The sequence below is a fragment of the Mustela putorius genome, unplaced genomic scaffold (genome assembly GCF_011764305.1).
Source record: "Mustela putorius furo isolate JIRA1106 unplaced genomic scaffold, ASM1176430v1.1 tig00003858_pilon_pilon_pilon, whole genome shotgun sequence".
Lineage (NCBI taxonomy): Eukaryota > Metazoa > Chordata > Mammalia > Carnivora > Mustelidae > Mustela > Mustela putorius.
The window spans coordinates 39,642,331-39,658,045 of record NW_025422010.1 but is presented as its reverse complement, the minus strand read 5'-3'; the positions used below and the strand labels follow the sequence as shown (position 1 = coordinate 39,658,045).

The 15,715-nt window shown below is 47.1% G+C and overlaps 1 pseudogene; it reads left to right on the top strand.

The window, feature by feature from the left end:
* The first annotated feature begins 9,185 nt into the window (after window positions 1–9,185).
* LOC123387606 lies at window positions 9,186–15,425 on the top strand (annotated as a pseudogene).
* The last annotated feature ends 290 nt before the right edge of the window (window positions 15,426–15,715 follow it).

The following is a 15,715-nucleotide window of genomic DNA, read 5'->3' as shown; positions in this document are numbered from 1 at the left end:
TAACCTAAAATGAAATGAAGCAGAGTATCTCATGTGACCCCTCTCTTGAGGAATCAGTGCAAAGGCACCAGGCTTTGGGAAACAGGATGGGGCGCCCCCGGGAAAAAGACAAAGCAGAGATTTCCAGAACCTGTGTGGAGGCAGTAGACCGGGAGGGCCCTCCCCAGCCAGGCCAGCAAGCACTAGGCGACTTCCAAAGACCTCCCTCCTCTAGAGTTACTGTCATTTACTGAAAACCATGAGTAACCAGCAGGCCTGGGAGGGAGGCCTTAGAGATCACCCCTATATTTTGCAGAAAAATGTGTTTTTGTTCAGCTAATTTTGCTTGTTTGGAGAAATGTGTCCCTTAAAGCACTCAGTAGAGCTGCTCTGGCATTTTCATCCTGCTTGTGGTTTTTGCTGTAAGTCCTTCAAGTTACCAGAAGGGCAAAAGAGCAGTGGATGGGGAGGCCTCACGCAGTGATGTGTGTGTGCAAAGCTGGCTCTGTTCTGTCACCCAAGAGAACACACACGTGTGTACTGTGGGTCAGTCTGGGGGATGTATGAGGTGTCTAGGCAGGCCCTGCCTGCAGAGAACTAAGATCTTGTTCGTGGGATGTACACGTTGACCTTACCTAAGGCAAGCCATAAATCAGTATCTCTTTGGTGTGTCTGTGCTCACTACAGCCAGGACCCTCCTTGACCCAGTCAGCGTTGTTGCTGTCACCACTCAAGGCCCCAGGACTTTAGCCTTCTTTGCCTGTCTTCCCCACCTTTGACAACCAAAACATCCTGCCCTAGGACTCAATCTCAAAGGCTTCTCATCTCCATGTCTTAATAACAATTAATTAAGGAACCCAATTCTTACTAGAGTGATAGCTGACTAACGCATGACCTCTCCCAGGTGATGGCATTTTGTCCAACTAATATAAGTGCTTCTCTAGAAGCCTTCAAGGAATGACATAAAAGATAGGAATTTCAGGGGCACCTGGGTGGCTCAGTGGGTTAGGCTGCTGCCTTCAGCTCAGGTCATGATCTCAGGGTCCTGGGATTGAGTCCCACATTGGGCTCTCTGCTCAGTGGGGAGCCTGCTTCTCTCTCTCTCTCTCTCTCTCTCTCTCTCTGCCTGCCTCTCTGCCTACTTGTGATCTTTCTCTGTCAAATAAATAAAATTAAAAAAAAAAAAGATAGGAATTTCAGACAACAAGGCAAGTCAGCTGGGAGGAGGGAGATATTTTTGGTTAGCCAGTTTTTTCCTAATTCTCAAATCATACCAATCTGACAGCCTAGGAGGACCAGTCTAACACCCATTCATCTATACATTCTTACTGGGCCTCAACCCCAGCTGTTTTGTAGTTCTAGTGTACTGGGAACTAAGAAACTCTAGAATTTACAAGTAAAGAAGACAAGAATAACTCAAAGGAAAAGAATATTAAGAAGACAGTTGAGGGGGTGCCTGGGTGGCTCAGCTGGTTAAGCGTCTGCCTTCAGCTCAGGTCATGATCCCGGGGTCCTGGGATAGAGCCCAGCATCAGGCTCCCTGCTTCTCCCTCTCCCTCTGCTGCTCCCCCTGCTTGTACTCTCAGGCCTTCACTCTGTCAAGTAAACTAATAAATAAAATCTTTAAGAAAAAAAAAACAGGCGAGAGATCAATCTGGGTTATTGATTATTAGTAGAATGATAATACATCAGAGAAGGAAAGGTCAGTGCTGTGTAGAAAGAGTCCTACTGTATGGTGGGAAGAGCCTGGGTCTACAGTGTAGGTAGAATACAGATATAAAATGTCCCAGGCCTTTCTAAACTTCAGAAGTTTCAAGAGCCTCTCTCAGATCTGCTCAACACTGAAGGTTTGGAGTAGGGGTGACCACCATGCCCCAAACTGGATTTCCCATTGCCACAAGGACTGCAGGAGGCTTGCTCCATTCTGGCAAGTCACGATCCTTTTGTATAATCATATGCCATCAGTCTGCCTCTTGGGAGAGGTGTGTTTTCAGCCAGAACGCCTGAGTCGATGTTGTTGAACCAGAAGAGCGAGAAACACTAAGGAGACAGTTTGTCTTCCTGGAAGGCCCAAAAGAAGTTGCTCCTGGCTGCCAGGGGTGGGGATGTCCAGTTACTGCCAAGGCTCCCTTGTACCTGCTGAAGTCCCATAGCAGATAAGGAGATGACAATGAGGGCTCACTTCAGCCAGTTTCAGAGCTCTGAAGAGGGTCTACAGCTGCTCCCATGATGCCTCTGTTGGGCGTGTAGCTCTCCCCCAAACAGGGACTACCTGTGTTCATCTTGTCCTCCTGTCCCCATCACCAGCCCTCTTTCCCTTCCTCTCTCTCCATTCTTTGGCTGCATCCTCTGCTTTCACTCTTGCTCTTGCATTGTGTTCCCACCACCACCACCACCCCACCCCACCCTCCCTTCCCTGTGTGCTAATGTCTCCTGCCCCGGGCCTTTCCTCCTGGGGCAGATAGTCGACACTAGAGGAATCTGAAAGAAGGAGTCAGCAGCTCAGAGGGGGACACTCAGCCAGCAGAGGCCAGAGCTTGTGGGTAAATGTCTCATCTTCCTTCCATCAGATGGACAATTCTGTGACCCCTTCTGCAGTGCTCCTCAGAGACAGACAGCCAGACCATGAAGACACTCGGTCTCCACCGAGACCAGCGTGGGAGCCTTCACTGGAATGGCTCTCCCTCCTTCCTCATGCCAATCTTCCTAGTCCCTTCCTTCTGTTCCCAAGCAGCTTCCCCAATCAACTACCTTTATGTCAGCTCTTGTCTCAGGCTCTATTTTGGGGGGACCCAAAGCCAAACCCAAGCTCTCCTTCCTCTCTTCTGTCCCTCCAACTCAGTTCCCACCTGGCCTCTCCTCTTCTCTTTGCTGGTTTGCTCGCCTCCTCTCAACATACATTCTCCTCCCCGGTCCAACTCAGAGACAGATGCTTGGACCGAGTGTGGGTGACCAAGTCAGATGTTCTTTCCCACACCATCCCATGGAAGCTTTGGCTCTACACCAAGGTAGGGGGTGGGCAGCAGGGATGAGAGAGGGGCTAAAGATGGGACAGAGATGTCTGTGGTTTCTAAGAGGTCTTAACTGCAGTAGAGGTGACTAGCTGGGCCCAAGAGAAAGAGTCCTATTGATCTCATGGCATTCTTGGGCACCTTGCTCCCAGTGGCCCAGTGCTGGCTAGAGGGATCCTTCCTGTCCCACATAGCCTCACCCCCAGCCCCTACCCACTTGAGGTCATTTCCCAGTGGAGTTTCTTCTTGGCCTCCCTAGGTGCCTCTTCCTCCCACGCATGGGACTTGACTTTAAGCAGCACTTCTCTCCAACCTCACTGGAGGAAGGATAACAATTTTCCTTACTGGGACCTTTAGTCTCTGGAAGGGAACATCCAGTGGCTGAAGGATTCGCCTTCTGGGGCTTCCCCAGGCTGCTGAGAGGATGAGTCACCACACATCTTGAGAATGATAAAACTCTCCCCAAATTACCACACTCCAAACAATAGTTGAGGGAACGAGGGGCTAAATTCTGGACCAGTTCAGGCCTTGGCAAATTTCTTGGTCAGAAGAGGGGGAAAAGGAGAAACATTTCAGGACTTAGAGGATCCAGAATTCATTTCTGGTGGATGATAATCTAGTCCTCCCAACTCAAATATGTAAGAAACATCACTTTCTTTATGTCTTAGAGATCAATTTAATTTCTACTCTAAGGTCCCTACATGGCAGGAAAGAACATGTCAGTCATAGCTGAATTTTTTTTTCTTAAGCTTTTATTTCTTTATTTGAGAGAGGGAGAGCACAGATGGAGAATGAGTGGGAGAGACAGACTCCCCACTGAGCAAAGAACCCAACATGGGGCTCAATCCCAGGACCCTAGGATCATGACCCAAGCCAAGGAAGATGCATAATGGACTGAGCCACCCAGGTGCCCCAGGTCATTGCTGAATTTTCATTTCCCTTCCCCGCTTAGGACTCTAGATCTCAAGGTGGGGTGAGGTCTTGTCGTCCACCCATGCAAATACAGGATTTGCCAAAGCCTGGTGATGGGAGACAGCTGGCTCTGTTTTCACATCCTTTCAGGGAGCAGAAATCTTTGCTCCCATGCCATTAAAGGAGGACTGGTCACCTCCATCATGGTGGGCTGTGCAAGGGTGAGCGCATCCACACCTCCCTTCCCTCCTAGGCCTACATGATTTCTTCTCTTTCAAAAGCTATCTCCCCTCTTTACCCCTCACACTTCCCCCACAGGGCGCGCGCGCACACACACACACACGAAATCCAATGAGTTTAGATTTTTTTCAAAGGACAGGAAGTTATTGAACTCAGGCTCTTCTGCTTTACACCAAGCCCAAATGGAGGAATTACCAACAGGCCAGTCCACTTGAAATGGAAGGGGTGGGGTGGAAAACTATGAGAAACATACAGATTAATATGTCAAACTGTCATCCTGCCACTCATTCATACTCCAGCACTTTGTGGACACCTGTTCTGGAGCCAAGCACCAAGCTAGCACTGGGGACACAGGTGTGACCAGGAAGTCCTTCCAGGTGCAGTGCTCAGCCTAGACTGTCCTAGTGGAGAACACAGACACGTGGCCACCTAACATTAGGACGCTATGACAAAATAATAGAAATATGTACCGGGTCATGGGCACTGACATGAGAAAGATACAGGTATGACCTGGGCCCCAAGGATGACTCAGCTAGGAGGAGACCTCTGAGCCAAGACTAGAAGAATGAAGAGAATTCTGCAGCGTAGAGAAGAGGAAAGTTGTAATAGGTGGGTGTCCTAATGGAATCTAAGAGCTAGGCCATGCTGGGAACGAGTGGGCCTGGATATAGAGTGCCCATGTGGGAGTGGTGAGGGCACCAGTGAGAGAAGGCTTTAATGTATAACATGGGCTATGGTGCTTTTGCCTTCTCCTTCTGGGGTGGGGCTGTAGGCACAATGAATAACGTTGCCCCTTCTCCTCTAGTTTGGGATCAACTGGGAAATAAGACATGGGAAGCAGAGCAACATTTAAATGTCAACTTTATGGTAAACTTTATGGTAGATACAAACTAGATTGGAGGACGCGGTACACATGTGCCATCCCTAGGGGCTTTCTGATATGCCCCAGGCACTGCAGACAGACATTCACCTGGCAGCAGACAGACCTGGACAGACTCAGCCCTCCCCCAGAAGGCAGGTTTGGTCATGAACAGCTCTGAGTATACATCCCTGTAGGCCGGTAAGTCCTAAAGAGAATATTGTATTAGTTCACAAGGGCTACCATAGTAGAGTATCACACACAGGGGGCTTAACCAGCGGGGAGTTATTTCCTTACGTGCCAGAGGCTGGAAGGTCAAGATCAAGGCGTCAGTAAGATTAGTTTCTTCTAAGGTCTCCTTGGTTTGCTGATGACCTCCCTCCTACTGTGTCTTCACATGGCCTCTCCTCAGTCTGTGTGGTCTGTGTCCTAAGCTCCTAAGGACCCGGGCGGGCGGTTGAGGACCCGGATGCACCCTAATGACTCCATTTTAACTTAATCCCCTCTTTGAGGGCCTGATCTCCAAATACAGCCACGTTCTGAGGTACTGGGGGGTTAGGGCTTCAACATGTGAACTTGGTAAGCTGGTCTTAGTGCAGCATGCTCAGCTCCTTCCCTCAAGTTTTTCAGTCGGATGTCTTTCTTCCAGAGAGAGAGAGAGAGAGACCGGGGAGACTCCAAGAACCGGCCCAATGACCACCCACATGGAAACACAAGGAGTAGGGAATATAGGTTCCATGTCACACTCCACACCCACTCTGTGGGTGCTCATATTACTATCGTTTTCTGGAATAAAGGATAACCCTACACTTCTGTAGAAATCAGACTTGTCACAGCACTTGCCCATCCATGAAACAAAGCAAAAGAAAGAAAGATAAGAGAGTTTCCAGGAATCACCTAACCCCCTCCCTCCTTTACAGGTAAAGGAAGCCAGGTCCACAAGTTCAAGGCACCAGCCTGGGGCCACTTGTCTTTCAGCAGCCATCTATCTTTTGGCCGTACCAAGTTCACTTGATGTTAAGGTCCCCAACACAAAACTCTCCTCTGTCTTTATGCCCTCTCCTGCCAAGGGCCCAGGCTGAGGATCAGCACAACTGTTTGAAAAGGGAATTGAAGTATAACACTCTGAGAAGGGCTAATTGCTTGGAAGGGGCTGGAGTCTCTTGGCCTGGGCAGTGTGCTTGTTTCTGTTTGCCTCCCCAGTGCCCGGCAGGGGGGCCTGTCCACGGTGGGTACTCAGTTCATGTTTCCTGCCCGCGTGCATCATGGCAGAAGAGCCAGAAGACGGGACACGGTCATTTTTTCAGACTGGGTGAAGAGGGATTCTTCACACGATAGAGCCGTGAGCGTGGTATTGATCTGAGGACTCTGCTGGTCTTGTTTGCTGGCACTCGTCCCCATTCTCCAGAGATCTTTCAAGGTCATCTTGGGCACTTTCCTCTCCTCTGTCCTCATATTAAATTGGTTTCCAAGTGCTCTCACATCTCCTTCTTTTCCATCTCTGTTGCCACATCTTGGCCTAGACCCTTATCGCTTCATGCTGGTCTGGACTCATGTGTCAGGCAGGGTTGAGCACAGAAGCCTGGGAGGCAGCTAGGAGGCTATCTTGCAGATCAGGCTGCAGCAAGCTTGTTTTTATCTCCCCTCCCCCTCCAGGGCCTGTGTCTTCTGTCTTATCGGTCCCTCTCACGTGGACCCCCTGCCTCTTCCTTCCACCAGCTCCTAGCTCCTCACCCAGCCAGTCGCACTGCTCCCCTACCCACACTCCCCCGCGCCAGCTCACCACCTTGCCTGTCCCTCCCCCTCCCCCTACTTCAGGTTTCAATTAACTAGCTGCACACAGAAAGAGTCCAGCAAATTTATTCTCCCTGAAATAGAAGTGACCCATAACAAGGCTTAATGAGATCATCCCCTAAAGAATTTAATAAGGGACAATTGCTTCAGCCAGTCAAAGGAGCCTGTCAGCTGTGTCTGAGGGAGGATTTGGGGGAGGCAAGACAGCCGGTTCATGCGCCACCTCTGGGGCTTGTTAGTGGTCTGCCCCCCCCCCACCCCCCACCCCGTGACAGGCAGCAGGAGTGTAGAAGGCAAGGAGACATGATGGACTGGCCTGGTGGGAGAGCTCAGAAGCACAACCTCACCTCTGTCTGGGCTTTGCCAAGAGCTCACAGGAAACCTGATGCCCTCCCTGACTCAGCTCCCCATGAGCTCCCCAGGTCAGCTCCTGAGGCTGCCAGCCCAAGAACTTTAGGTGCCTGGAGATGAAGAGGGTGAGAGGAAATCTTCTGCCCCTTCCTAAACTGACAGAGATGGGGGCGGGTGCCCAGGGTGGTGAAGCTTCCCTTATACAGCAGGGGAAAGAGGATGCTTGTTTTTCCTGCTTCGGAAAGATGATCGCTCCTGCAGCCCGGAGCGATGCCAGCTGTGGTCAGTGTCCAGCCTGGCAGCCGGGTCACTGGGGACTCGCTGAGTTCTCAGCTGCCAGTATTTTTCTCTGCTTGTGCATCAGAAGCCTCAACAGCACACCGTCTTGGCATCCACAGCCCCTTCCCCACATCTGCTCACCCACAAAGAAAACCATTCTTCCTCCTCCCAACACTAAAGCCCCCAGCATCTACCCCATACATCAAGTCTCCAAAGCTAGAGCTGGAAATGCTGCTAGGTGTGACAAAACACTTCCCCAGTTTGCAGATAAACAACCGCAGCCCAAGGACGTTAAGGGATGTCTCCACTGTGTTAGTTCTCTGTATTGCGTAACCAACGACCACAGCCGAGTAGACTAAAACAACACACACTTACAAGCTCAGTTTTCATGGATCAGGATTCTGGGTTTGGCTTAGCTGGGTCCATCACTTCCCAGTTTTGCTATCCAGGAATCCAGGTATCAGTTTGGGGTTGCTGTCTCATCAGAGTCTCAAGTGGGGAAAGATCTGTTTCCAGGCCCCTCAGGCTGTGGGCAGAATTTCCTCAAGGGCAGAATTCATCTTCTCTCGTTTGCAGGACTGAGGTCCCAGGTTTCTTGCTGGTGGTCAGCTGGATGCTTTCCATGACTAAAGGCTGCCCATAGTTCCTTGCCCCATGGCCCTCTCCAGAGACCCACTTAGAACTTGACAGCTTCTTTTTTTTTTTTTTTTTTAAAGGTTTTATTTATTTATTTGACAGAGAGAAATCACAAGTAGATAGAGAGGCAGGCAGAGAGAGAGAGAGGGAAGCAGGCTCTCTGCTGAGCAGAGAGCCCGATGCGGGACTCGATCCCAGGACTCTGAGATCATGACCTGAGCCGAAGGCAGCGGCTTAACCCACTGAGCCACCCAGGCGCCCCGACAGCTTCTTCAAAGCAAACGTCTGAGACCCTCTGACCTCAGGGAGGGCCTAGTACCTTTCTTTAAAAATTATTTATTTATTTATTTACTTTAGAGAGAGTGTAGAGGGCAGGACAGAGGGAGAGAATCTCAAGCAGACACCCCTCACTGAGCCAGGAGCCCAAACTGAGGCTTGATCTCATGACCCTGAGATTATGACTGAGGCCAAAATCAAACCAGACACTTAAACCACTGAGCCATCCAGAGGTCTAACTTAGTCCCTCTTTTAAAGGTTTTTACCTGGGGTGCCTGGAGGGCTCAGTGGGTTAAAGCCTCTGCCTTCAGTTCAGGTCATGGTCCCAGGGTCTTGGGATGGAGCCCCGCATCAGCCTCTCTGCTCTGCAGGGAGCCAGCTTCCTCCTCTCTCTCTGCGTGCCTCTCTGCCTACTTGTGATCTCTGTCTGTGAAATAAATAAATAAAATCTTAAAAAAAATAAAGGTTTTTACCTGATTAACTCAGGCTCCCTCAGGATAATTTTCCATTTGACTAAATAAAAATCAGTTGATTTGAGATTTTAGTTATATTTTCAAAATTTCTTCACCTTTGCCATATTTTATTACTTAGAAGCAAGTCACAGGTTCTGCCCACACTTAAAGGGATTATATGGGGCCTGCATAATGCAGGAGGCATGAATCTTAGGGCCACCCTATTGAAAGTCACATAGCTAGATAATAGGAGAGATAAGCTATAGAACCTAGATATCATATAGTAACAGGTCCTAGAGGCCAGTTATGTTTCAGAATTCAGAATATTTGGTTTGAGAAAGACAATCAGGTGCTTACACCATAGACTCAGTGATGCATGCAGTGGAGTCTGGGACTATGCCCTGGGATGGAGCATTGTGGATTTCTGTGATGGAATCCATGAGTACTCACACCAAGGGGTACACATGGACCAAAATCAGCGGCATCACTGATTCAGGTGAGGTTTTGCTACTAGATGAATTCAGGTCAGATTACTTTTGCCAAATGAATTCTGAAAGACCCTTGGGTTTTGAGAGCTTGGGAAATTCCAGAAAGGGATTGTGGACATAGAATAACTAACACTCATCCGGTTCTTGTCCTATGCCACTCTTGGGCTAGGTCTTATGCAGTCACAACCCCGTGGAAGGAGAATATTTTTTGGGATATGAACTATTTTTCTCCCTTTCCCTCTTCTCATTCAGGTGGGCTCTGGAGTTGTTGATGTAGAGGGGGAAGGAGTGTGGGTAGGAAAGAGCCTGAAATTCTCTGTTGCTTTTGTGTTCCCAATGCTACTCAAGCCCCAGATGGGGAAGGGGATGTGGGGCTCTGATAAAACACATCGGACAAGCAGAAAGCAAAACAAACCAAACTGGAAATAGATCCTTCACTCTAGGCTAGGAAAGAGAAGAACTGAGCTTTCTGGAAGCACCACCTTCCCTGACAGTACCCCAAGGTCAGGGCTTCAAGCTGTATCTGAAGAAGCTGTTGTCTTGGGTGGCCTCCTGTGTGCTTCCCCTGGAACAGAGGGAAGGGATGCCTTAACTGGATGCTCTTTTGCCTTAGGGCTGTCCTTACTGCTTTCTCATAAGGTTGTGCAAGCAAGGCCCCTCTCCGTAGCCAGAACAAATCTATTTTACCCCTGCCCACACAGGGCAGGTTGTTGAGGAGATACGGCTCAATAAATGCTCACTGACCGACTCTCCTAAGTGAGGACTTGAAGGGAGGTGGGTGTGTGGGTGCCCTGGCCCCTCCCTGTGGTGGTTCTTATGCAGTTAACTTCTTCTAAAGTGTTTGATTTGGGAGACCCTCTGATCTACGTCATGATGGTCCATGTCAGTTTCCATGATATCATCCTCCATTCAAGGGACCAGAGCCTTGAGATAAACTGGTGATCCCCCAGGCCTGAAGTGGGAGAGTGGTTTGGGTGCTGGGCCATTTCTCCACTGGAGAGAATCCCACCGTGGGGGTTGACTCTAGCCTGGGAACCCAGGAGGATAGCCTTTCAAGGAATTAGGTTTGTCATTTCTTCCCCTTTGAAAGTGTTATTTTTTTTTAATTTATTTTTTATTTATTTTCAGTATAAGAGTATTCATTATTTTTGCACCATACCCAGTGCTTCATGCAATCCGTGCCCTCTATAATACCTACCACCTGGTACCCCAACCTCCCACCCCCCACCCCTTCAAAACCCTCAGGTTGTTTTTCAGAGTCCATAGTCTCTCATGGTTCACCTCCCCTTCCAATTTCCCCCAACTCCTACGGTTTCACTTATTTGTGGAGCCTAACAAATAGCATGGAGGACAGGGGGAGTTAGAGAGGAGAAGGGAGTTAGAAAGTGTTTTTTAAATGTGACTGCCCTCTGGTGGCTAAAATTATACATGTAAATGCCCTTCGCCTTCAAACGACATTCTGACCAGTGATTGGATGTCACCGAAATGGAGAGACTTTGCAGGACCAAGTTATTGAGTTTGGGATTTAGGTGGGAGGGTGGGAATTACTCCCCTTCCTGCATTTTTGGGGGGCACAAAAGCCAGATTTCAGGCACTGACCTGGATCTGGATCATTTTGGCTATAAGCTTCCTGAGGGCTGGAACCCCTTCTGTTTTGGTTCAGTGTTGTGTCTGAGTACCCAGGAGAGGTCCGGCACACAAGTGCTCAGAAATGCTCCCTGAATGACAGGGTCAGCTGCAGACTTAGCTCAAAGAGGGCAAATACAACCTCATTCATTCTTGTCTTATTAAATGTCTCTTCAATAGATGCTTCATAGATGCAGAAAGGCATTTGAGAAAATTCACCATTTCTTATTTACTTACTTATTTTACTTTTGAATTTATATGTTTTTTATTTTTTTTTATTTTTTTTTTTTAAAGATTTTTATTTATTTATTTGACAGAGAGAAATCACAAGTAGATGGAGAGGCAGGCAGAGAGAAAGAGAGGGAAGCAGGCTCTCTGCTGAGCAGAGAGCCCGATGCGGGACTCGATCCCAGGACTCTGAGATCATGACCTGAGCCGAAGGCAGCGGCTTAACCCACTGAGCCACCCAGGCGCCCATGAATTTATATGTTTTTTAAAGTAGACTCCACATCCAACACAGGGTTTGGACTCACAACCCTGGGATCAAGAGTCAGACACTCTACCAACTGAGCCACCCAGGTGCTCCTATTATTTATTCTTTAAAAGCTTAATAAAATCAGAATAGGGAAACTTCCTTGCCATGAGAAATAAATTGGAACTGAGGCTTAAAGGTGAAATACCTTTAGTAGAAGAATTGCTATTCAACACCGGAACACAATAAGGCCATTCCTTTTGGTAGATTGTATGTTGCAAAGCTGGCCTCAAGGATATCTTATCCCATACTTTTCTTTGAGTGCAAGACTGACAGTCCAACCACTGGATGGGAGTCTGTGTTTTCTCCTTGCCCTTGACTCTGTGGTGGTCTTTTGCGAATCTTCTTCGGTGGATATAGTACAGTGTAAGTGATGCTTTGTGACTTTGTTTGTTTTGTTTTAAAGATTATATTTATTTATTTGTCAGAAAGAACTAGAGAGACAGAGAGCAAGCACAAGCAGGGGGAGCAGCAGGCAGAGGGAGAAGCAGACTCTCCGTATAGCAAGGAGCTGGATGTGGGGCTCTATGCGGTGGGATGTGACCTGAGTTGAAGACAGCCGCTTAACTGACTGAACCACCCAGTCTTCCCAGTGCTTTGTGACTTTTAAGGTTAGATCATAACAATGTAGTACACTTCTGCCTTGCTCTGTTGAGATAGTCACTTCGTTTTTTGTTTTTGTTTTTGCTTTTTTTTAAGATTTTATTTATTTATTTATTTGACAGAGACCCAGTGAGAGAAGGAACATGAGCAGGGGGAGTGGGAAGAGAGAAGCCAGATTCCCACTGAGCAGAGAGCCCCATGTGGGGCTTGATCTTAGGACTCTGGGATCATGGCCTGAGCTGAAGGCAGATGCCCAACAACTGGGCCACATAGGCACCCCCACTCTTTTTTCTTTTTAAGATTTTTTTAATTTATTTGTCAGAGAGAGCAAGAGAGCACACAAGCAGGGGGAGAGGCAGAGGGAGAAGCAGGCTCCCCACGGAGCAGGGAACCTGATGTGGGATTTGATCCCAGGATTCTGGAATCATGACCTGAGCCAGAGGCAGATACTGAACACACTGAGCCATGTGGTGTCTCAAGATGTTCATTCTTAAAAAGTGCCCTGTCTAGGGGTGCCTGAGTGGCTCAGTGGGCTAAAGCCTCTGCCTTCTGCTCAGGTGATGATCCCAGGGTCCTGGGATCGAGCCCTACATTGGGCTCTCTGCTCAGCAGGGAGCCTGCTTCCCTCTCTCTCTCTGCCTGCCTCTCTGTCTACTTGTGATCTCTGTCTGTCAAATAAATAAATAATTTTTTTTTAAAAAGTGCCCTGTCCAGATTCCCCATCTACAGAATCCATGGTTGTTTCATGTCAGTGTGGGATTGTTTGCTACACAGCAATAATGACTAAAACACTATTACCACAAAACCACTTTGGTATTACCATACATGAGAGTACCTCCTGAGATAAAATGAGAAGAATCAAAATTGTTGAGGAAGTTAATTTACCATTATATGCTGTGAAATAATTGCACAACTGGAAAAGCAAAAAAAAAAAAAAAAAAAAAAAAAAAATCCAACAGAAGAAGTATTAGAACGATAAGCTAATTTGGTCAGGGGCTGGGTTCAAAATGAAATTTATTTCCATTTTTTTTACTTGCATTAATGACCAATGAAAGTTATGATTCCCATTGTCAAGATTCCTATAACACTGGAATCAATTCTCTTTTAGAGACACCATCAGGGGAGAATACACACTGGTGGCCAGTTTAGCAGATAAAAATGCAATACCCAGTTAAGTCTGGAGTTCTGATAAACAGCAAAGAAAACCATATCTGCTTTATACATTTTTCTAAGAAATCCATTTTATTCAGAACAGATAGTGTTGCTCCAAGAGCAAGCCTAGACACCTTCCTTCTGAAATTTCTTCCTTGGGCAATGACTTAATTAGATGAACCAAGGGCTCAGAGTTATTCCCTCAACATTTGCATCTACCTGGTGTTGAACTGAATGGGTGTGTTGGTACTTCTGTCCCATGTGAATAAATAAAAGGAGAGAAGAAACATGAATTACAATGTTTGCACTTTTAAAAATTATTTATTTATTTATTTATTTTAAGTAAGCTCTACACTCAAAGTGGGACTTGAACTCAGAACCCCAAAACCAAGAGTTGCATTGCTCTATGATGCTCTAAGGCACCCCTACAATGTTCACACTTCATATGTCCACAGTATTGCAGAGGTCTGTAAGCCAGTTATAAACCTATGCCTGACTGATAGCAGGTTGGTGAGACAGTTGCTTCCTATAAAAAGATGTGAACTGAAGTATACATTTCAGACCAGATGGTGTGGTATAGAGAAATCTGCATTAAAGTATAAAAGTGGGTCTAAGTGGGTACATTAATCCTTTTGCTGAGAACAACTGGAAAGCCTAGAGAAATGGAAAAGGAAAATTCTGTTTGAAGACATCGGAGAGCTGCCCAGACAGCCAGCACTCAAGGAGCCAAGATTCCAGAGAGAAGGAAAATTCTAAGAACGTGGTGTTTTAGGGACCAAGAGCAGGCCCCCTCACCAAAATGGGTCATTTTGGCATGAAAATTATTGAGTTAAAAAGCAATCAAGACCCAAAAAAATCAGGGAAAGCTCTTTATCTCCCCCACAACTGCCTAAAAGAATTCATACAGGAGGGGCTCCTGGGTGGCTCAGTGGGTTAAAGCCTCTGCCTTTGGCTCAGGTCATGATCCTGGAGTCCTGGGATGGAGCCCCGCATTGCATCAGGCTCTCTCCTCAGTGGGGAACCTGCTTCCCCCCCCCTCTCTTTGCCCTGCTTCTCTGCCTACTTGTGATCTGTCTGTCAAATAAATAAATAAAATCCTAAAAAAAAAAAAAAAAGAATTCATAGAGGACCTTCTCCAGGAAAAAAGTTATCCCCATAACTACATTATGAAATGAACTAGTTATGGAGAACAGGGAGGAACATAGCAAGGTCTGTTTGATCTAACTCCTATGTGCCATTGTTTTCTAGTGACCCAGCAAACATTCACCAAACATTTACTTTTCTTCATTGTCCTGTAAATTGCATCCCTTCCCTTTGAAGTCCCAGGCCCCAACCCCCTTTTCCTTGGTTCAAATTGACATATGTACCCCATTTTGCCTGTCTTTGGAATTTCCATGCCTGTGTGGATTCCACGGATGCAGGATAATTGTATTTTCTCCCGTTAATCTGTCTCATATCAATTGGACTCTTAGTCTGGCCGATTCTTCCTTTCCCAAGGGGACAGGAAATTCTTGCTACCTGCCCATATCTTTCCCCCTCTGAGAAATGTGCTGTATCATAAATGGCATGGGAGACAAATGCGGAAAAGCTAGGCAGTGATAACGACAGAAGTGTCTCACAAGGTTCTCTTTTGCCGCATCTACTGTGACAGTGAGGACTGTTTTCCGCAATCAGATGGCTGATGTTCCAGAAAAGGCGAACATCACTCTGAAGGGGTGCACTGTTGTTGTGAAGGGCCCCAGAGGAACCCTGTGGAGGACTTTCAAATGCACCAATGTGGATCTGTCTCCTTGGAAAGAAAAAGAGGCTCCGAGTTGACAAATGGCAGAGAAACAGAAAGGAATTGGCTACCATTCTCACTACGGGTAGTCACTTAGAGAACATGATCAAGGGTGTTACCCTGGGCTTCTGTTACAAGATGTGAATTTGCCTACGCTCACCTCCCCGTCCATGTTGTTATTCAGGAGAATGGTTCTCTTATCGAAATCCAAAATTTCTGGGGCGAAAAATACACCCATGGGGCTCAGATGAGGTCTAGCATTTGCTTATTCATTATCTTGAGCCCAGAAAGGGGAGTTAATTCTTGAAGGAAACGACATTGAACTTGTACGGAATTCAGCTGCTTTGATTCAGTAAGCCACAAAAGTTCCAAACAAGGATATCAGAGAAGTTTTGGATTGTATCTATGTTTCCGAGAAAGGAATGCAGTTCAGCAGGCTGAGAATAAAGAGCTAAGTTGCCCAACTATGGAAACAGCAAGGTGCCAGATGCTTCCTCAGACTTATCTGTGATATTTCAAAGATATATAAAAAAAAACGGTGTCTTGATTTGAGGTGATGGGAAGAGGAAGTGCCTACCAGCAGCAGATTAACAAGAAGATTAGTAATCTAGAAGATAGGTTGGTACAAGTATCCAGACTCAAGAGAGGAAAAAAGACAGAAAAATTTGAAAGAAAAAAAGGTTGGAAAATACAGCAAAGAGTACAAGAAACATATGAGATACACTGACAAAGTCTAATGTGTGGG